The following is a 7,286-nucleotide window of genomic DNA, read 5'->3' on the forward strand; positions in this document are numbered from 1 at the left end:
TCCCCGCCCCGCGGTGGGGTCAGGCGTGGGCGCGCACGGCAGCGGGTGGTACCGTGGGCAGCCTGACGTGCCGCTGCGGTGGCGTTCGGCCTCGGTCCGGGCTGAAGCGGGGAGGAAGGCGCGGCCTCAGCTTTCCCCAGCCGTCACTTTAATGGTGTGACCCGCAAAAAGTGGGAGCTGGTGGGGGAAGGCCAGCGCGGCGTGGGGCAGCGGGGCAGCCCTCCGCCACCACGGGTTGATAAGGTAGTGTTAACAGAAGTCAAAAACATAAACCACTTTGTATGAAAAAATACGGGTGTAGTATTTAATTTTATGGGAAATGTCAGCTTTTTAATATTTAATTTAATGGAAAATATCCACTTTTTATATGGAAAATATCTGCTTTTTTTATATTTAACTATGGAAAATACCTGCTTTTTATGTTTAATTTCACGGAAAGTATCTGCTTTTTTATATTTGATTTTATGGAAAATATCTGCATTTTTATATTTAATAGCTGCTTTTCATATTTAATTTTATAGACAATACCTGCTTTTTTATATTTAATTTTATGAAAAATATCTGCTTTTTTAATATTTATTTAATTTGATGGGAAATATCCGCTTTCTTATATTTATGGACAATATCTGGGGTTTAATATTTAATTTTATGGACAATATCTGGGATTTTTTTTACCCTGTATTTTTTCAGTATGTATTGATTTACATTTTTGTTCTAGCAGGAAATCAGCTTGGATCCCAATTGTTGTTTATCCAAACCATAATGACTGCGGAAGTCAAGATTTGCAGCAGAATCCAAAAGAAAACAATTATATTTTATATTGGATTGATCAGGGCCTCTGGCTGCTTCTGCAGTCAAATAACAAAAATAATAATAACTGGAGCTCAGGGATACTGTATAGTTATTGATGCATAAATACACATTTTTTTTCCCTTGCAACTTTCAGTCCGATTGGCTGAAGGGGATGATTTGCATAACCACTCTGATTTTATTTCTCAGTAATCATACAATATGCAAACCCCTTCACTCCGGATGGTTGATAGCTTTTATTACTCAATCAGGGTACAATGATTTGCATAATCACTGTGCTTTGATGGTTATTAGACTCATCCGCCTTGATAGAAATGACAACTTTGTGCTTAATGTGGTGGACTGGCGAGACCCCATCTTGATTCTTTGCCCTGCCTCAGCCTTCTGATATGATGTGGGCAAATTATTCAGGGTTTATCGATACTCTATCTTCATGCTTGAGCTCTGGGTTAAGATCCACTCACCAGCAAGCATGACATGAGCTGATACATCAGCAACTAATTAAGCATTGGGACCGTAAGACTAATAGATGCTTGGACACCATGTGAATTAGCCGTAAAGAAGCCCACGTCGGGTGCTGCTTGTTGTCTTGCCTTGCCAAAACACCTGGCTTTAGTATAGTCAACGACGTAGTATTTTGCATCTAAATAAATGTTACTATTAAATAATGTCACATTTTAACTGGAAGCAAGAGAAAGCACCCCACCATCACAGCCATAGCATATTTTGTTACTAACTTACGCCCCAAATTACTACAATTGAACAAGGGAGATAGAACAGAGAACAGAAATCAAACATATTTGTCTGAGTTTTGTCATCTGATCAGAAGTATTTGTCATTTCAGTCTTGAGAAGGAATACAGCCTCAACTCAAGGAAGCGAGCAAAACATCTAGTGCAATTTCCAGGGAGACCAATGCCATTGAACATACACTGAAGTATTTTCTTACATGAAAGCTCAAAATATTTCCACATGTTGGCTCTGATTCTGCAAACATGCATGTGATCGCCTTCGTGTATGCCAGCAGTTAATGTGAATACACAGGTGTACTGGCACCTGTGAACAGACACTTGCAAGCTCAAGAATTCCAACACGTTTATTTTTTGAAGATTTTTAAGTATTTTTAAAATTTGGTGTAACTACAAACCTCCTAAAAGCTATCAGTTTAACATTTTAAAATGGAGCCATTTCTAGTTACCCAGGGGTGCCAAAAGTTCACAAAAAGCTTTTTTTAATCACTCAAACCATCTTTTTCCGTGTGTTTATAAATAATAAAAAAGGCTGATCTTGATTTTTACCAAACTCCATACGCACAGGGGAAGTCAATATTGGGCTGAAAAGATTTCATCCCAAAGGTCATTACTATTTTTCAAGAAGTTGTGATTGCTGGCATATAATGGGCTCACAAATGGAACTGCCTCTTGTTCTCAGACATAACTTAGGGCATTATGGCAGTAATTCTATAATTAAATACAGATAAATATGAGGGGTCACTAACAGACTTGTCTAATAACCACCAGGATCAAGTAGCATTTCCTGGGCTACCTCCTTACGGTATCCAACCTATAAATAAATACTGACCTCAGTGAAGAGCTAATGTTTAGGATTATGGCACTGAAAAAAAATGAGGTTTTTAAAATAAGTATACAAGTTATGGCTTAGTATTTTTACCCATAATTAAGATGTATTTCCAAAGAGCAGCTGCTATCAAGCTTACATAAACTTGATGTGATTTTCCCCTTTGTAAAATCCATCATGGCAACTCAACAACCACATGAGTCTTCTCTCTGAATCATCGTGTTAGGTGGTTGAAGGGAAAACCAGACAAAGTTGCTTGCTTTAGAAGGAAAGCTTTTTTCTTTTTTTTTTTTTTTTCATTAAGGTGTTACGTTTCAATGCAGTAAATTCCTGTGGTGTCATCTGCAGAGTGCAGTCCATCACCATAAAGGAGAGTTTTAAACCACCTTACAGATATCAAAGGATTAAACTTCAGGCTGGTGAAGTATTGTGAAGACCTTGGTACTTTTTATTCTCAGTTTATTGTTCAATAGTGTCAAGCAGAGCACAGCTCCTTGGGTCTAACTATGCTCTACAGTTAACAGGACTTGGGCTTGTTCCACCAGGGTTTTGGGATTACGTTAGTTTATTCCTGATGAGCAAATTAAAGGAAGTCTTCCCATTACTTCAGTTCTTCGCCTCACTTGCTACAGTCTTCTGAGTCTACTTTCTGAACTAGCTTTAACTTCCTCTTTAGGTATATTTCCTACCCAGACATACCCATACCAGTATTTTTGAGACACAGGGAAGGCTGGAAATCAGCCCAACCATCCCCAAGCTGAAAGCGAAGAAAGTATTTTGTTGGTGGCAGCTCTTTTACCCTGATTTGGCTCCTCTAATTGCCACTGAAAAGACTTTAATGGGAACATGGCGTCAACCTCTCTGTTTTCGGTGCTTCATGCCAAGCGGTTGCTAATGCATGTGTGCGTCCAGGTGAGCTTTTCCAGTGGGCCCAGTCATACCTCATGAGCTGAAGACAAGCAGACTTTTAAATATTCACCCTTGGAGCCCAGAAGGAAGCTTGCGACATCGTCGTTGTACCGTAACGGGGCTCAGGGCTCTGAAGGGACACAAAGCGTTGCACTGTGTGTAACAGGGTACTGCATCAAGGAGTGGAATCCTTACACCTGCCTACCACGTACCAAGCTCTGCCATCCCTAACTCCATTGGCTGAAGAACCCTGCGTATGTGAAAAATTTAGGTTCTGTGACTCAGTTCGGTGCTATAAATAAATCCCACAGCTACATTTCACAGTTAAACTACAGCCTTTGTCATCCTTTACTCGTCACACCCATTGCGCTGTCAAACAGTTGCAAAGGTTAACGATGCATCATCCTACAGCGTAACATGTCTCTTGCCACACAAATTGAGTATTCAATGGATTTTAACATCCAGTTGTTTGTTTTAACCACCAAAGCTGGGAATGCAGTAAGATTTTGTACATCTGTGAGAACATGTATCTGGTTCTTATCCTTCACCGGCTAGGCACAGAAAAGATCTTTGTGACTCTGAACGTGCCGCACGATTATCATCTCTGCCCTTACTTATTTGGAAAGGGAATAGCTGTCCTGTTCAAAATCACAGCCTGCTGGCTTTCCTGAGACTTGTACCTTGAGAGGACATTGATATGGCTTCATACACAAAAGCACTGCCTGGGGATTGAAGAGCAAAGGAAAAACAAATACAAAATTCTGAATTTACACCTAAATTTATTGATGCCATTTCCTATGTTTATCATACTTGGCTCTGCAATGGCCTTTAAATGTCATTTGTTGTCTAATGCACGCGCGCACACACACACACACGCTGCTGTTCACCTTGGTATTATCAACAGTACAGTATTACATTATGTTACAGTATTTTGCACTACGATTATTGGCATCTTCACCCTGGTCACCGTTCGCATTGTGTCCAAGCTGGAATACACCAGTCCAGAACCAAAGCCTGTTACACTCAGTACCTTATAGATATTTTTCAGAGATGACTGGTGTAGGGATTTTCCAGTCCATGTCTCAGCTGGAAGACAGTGGATATCAAAGCAGGCCAATATGGGGGGCGAGGCAGCAAGAAAATAATAGACTTTGTCAGAGAATTGGAAGTCTCTGCTTAGCCCTGCCTTACTGCTGACAGACGGTCAGGATTTGCAGGTGTTGAGGCTGCAGCGAGTCTTAAGGAGGGATTTAGAGGAGGATGAGGAAACAGCTCCATGAATTTTGAAAGGGGGTGGATTTTGTCTGTGTGCAGCGAGCGGCATGAAGAGAGAGCAGGGGTATTAGGGAGAGCGAAGAGAAGGGGTGCCTGAGGCTGGTGTTACGGGCAGTGGACAGGCAGGAGCAGCTCACTAAATACAGGCATGGGAAGAGGGAGACCAAAGTGGCACAGGCTCTTACAGGCAATGAGTTGGGTGTTTGCCACCACAGACACGCAAGCACGTGCTTCCATCGGACTGTAGGAAATGGTGTCAGCAGTGATATTTTGAATGGGAATATGGCCTAATGTCAAAGGGTCCTGCTGTGGCTGAGCCTCTGCCAGGGATGGCTGACACATCCCCTCAGCTTCAGAATCAGTTCTGGTTTCCATCTCTGCTAACAGAAAAATTACCCAAACTGCCCTTTGGGCACAAATACAGAGGTGGTGTCATGGTGACCGAAGTCCAACTGCCTCTGCAGCACCGCACACAGATTGCCACTCAGGTCTATGAAATGCCTGCGTGGATCTGTGCAGGAGAGCCTCATCCTTCTGTGCCTGCCCCAAGTTGTAGAGGAATGAAGCTGGGTAAATTAACATTGATAATATACAGCTGTGGGCTGGCTTCAGGGGTGGGGGGGTTGGCCAATGTAGTAAGGTACAGCTGTGGCTGGTTCTGTTAAGAGGTTGGGCAGCCAAGGAAGAGAGAGCAGCCGAGGAAGAGAGAGGAGGAAGAAGCAGAGGAGAGACAGAGAGAGCACACACACCCTGGATGAGGAGAGACTAGGAGAAGGCAGCAGAGGGACTGTCGTGAAGAGTATGCTGGTATGTGATCGTGAAAGACCTTGCTGCAGCTGGCTAGTTTGGAGAGTGCTGTGACACCAAGTCTCTGTTTTGACAAGCACCACATACAGGAGCTTACACAACCATGTTGGTGCCACAGTGTGTCCTGCTGGGGCCAGACTCTCCACCAACAGCTTCCCCTGTGAATGGCTGGCCCCATCTGAGCTGCGAAGAGGAGGAAATCCATCGGCTGTAGCCTTCCTTTTCATATATCTGGCAGACCTTAGGTCTCCCATTTGAAAACATGAGTCCTGAGAGCACTACTTCCACCGAGGTTAGCTAAGGCACAGCCACTGATGCCAACGACCCTTCCGACCTGCTGGCAACTCTGAAGTGCCTTAGTGCTCCTGCAGAGACTTCCAGTGCTCTGCAACGTGTGAGCACAAAGGCAAAGCGGACCGTGCCAGACCCCTTATGGAGGATTGCCCGCTAGAAAAAGGGCTTTTCTCCTGCTTCTTTTGATTTTTTCCATCCACTTATATGGAAAATATGCAGGAGGTAGGCCAAGAAAGTTGGTAAAATAAATAGATTATGTATCTTGCAGGTCTTGCAGGGTTCCCAGCAGCAGTTAGCAAAGGGCATGAAGTTGGACCAGGCTGGCCAGACCCAGGGAGCACACCTATCTCTCTCCCTGCCAGACCTCAGACTAACCTGTTCCCTGTAACTGCCACCTGAACAGGGACAACAGCCAGGCTCGTTCCTCAGCAAGCTGGTGTCATGCCAGAGACAGAGGTCATCGGTGCTGGGAAAGTTGCAGCGCTCAGTTTAAAGATTAATAGACGGTATCTTCCTTCGGGCTGTAAAAGTGGGCAGATTAAAAAAAAATCACAGACCTGGTGACTGAAGAGACTGCGATCTGTCGCATAGCCACAGAGTCGTACAGCTAGTAGGAAACCCTGCGCGAAAGGTTAGGTCTCAGCATAACCTGTGGGATTCACGTCTGAGTCAGAGGGATTGAGAAACCTTTGTAAAAATTACCAGAAATTGCCCTCCCCCTTTTTTTTTCCCCCATGACTCATCCCACAGAAAGAGATAAATGGATAGATGTAAGTCTCTATAAGAAATTTTTAACGCAACATTTCACAGAGATAAGGTATGTATATCTACGCTTTTTCTCCACTTTCATTAAAAAAAAAATCTATTTTCCTGTGTTTTCTAATACTGGTGTGGTTCGAGTCTACAGTCGAAAGCTATGGTGGAGAAAATGAAAACACCTCATGTTGCCCATCAGCTCGCAGCACACCCCCAGGTCCTTCATCCACTTCTCCCTCCAGAAGAAAGCCACAGATGGAAGCAGCTGTGGGCCACCACTGCTCTGGCGCTGAGATTGAGCCAGCAAAGGAGAACAACAATAACTCTAAAATGAAACTGTCTCTTCAGAGATGGCAGGCTCTGGGGATAACAGTTCAGTTGTCAGAAACGTAACACACACACACCGGGCCAGTCAAATCCACTGTTGAAATCTTATCAGAGCTATTGCTCGTCACCATAGTGTTTTCAACCACCTCAGGTGGACTGAGATCTTTGGAGGAGTAATTAGATATGCAGCGCCTGGCACAACAGAAATGGAGCAAAACGAATCATTAGGTGTCAGATAAGCATAAAGAGCTGTTTGTATTTTGAACACAATCCAATTAATAATGGGATATAACTAATGGCAGTACAGAACCAATAGCTGGGATAAAGCTGATTTAATTAATTATAGAGGTGACCTGTTCCCCTCCCCCTAATCTTCCACCCTTCAGCATAAAACAAGTCTTATGACCCCATGGCCCTCCTCCATTTGGCTAGATGCATTCAAACTAAAGCTGAACAAAATTTTTGTTTGAAGAGATTTCTCAAAACATTGTCTGCTTTCTCATTATAGAAATAAACATCTGAAGGGACGTG

At 43.3% G+C, this 7,286-nt stretch overlaps 2 long non-coding RNA genes across 2 annotated transcripts; both read left to right on the plus strand.

Moving 5' to 3' along the window:
• Positions 1-43: 43 nt before the first annotated feature.
• Positions 44-3,625, plus strand: LOC130142682 (uncharacterized). Its single transcript, XR_008819478.1, has 2 exons — positions 44-243; positions 3,064-3,625. It is a non-coding gene; the product is annotated as an uncharacterized LOC130142682 (long non-coding RNA).
• Positions 3,626-4,098: 473 nt separating this feature from the next.
• LOC130142600 (uncharacterized) lies at positions 4,099-7,286 on the plus strand. Its single transcript, XR_008819471.1, has 2 exons — positions 4,099-5,141; positions 6,580-7,286. It is a non-coding gene; the product is annotated as an uncharacterized LOC130142600 (long non-coding RNA).

This window comes from Falco biarmicus, chromosome Z (assembly GCF_023638135.1).
Source record: "Falco biarmicus isolate bFalBia1 chromosome Z, bFalBia1.pri, whole genome shotgun sequence".
Lineage (NCBI taxonomy): Eukaryota > Metazoa > Chordata > Aves > Falconiformes > Falconidae > Falco > Falco biarmicus.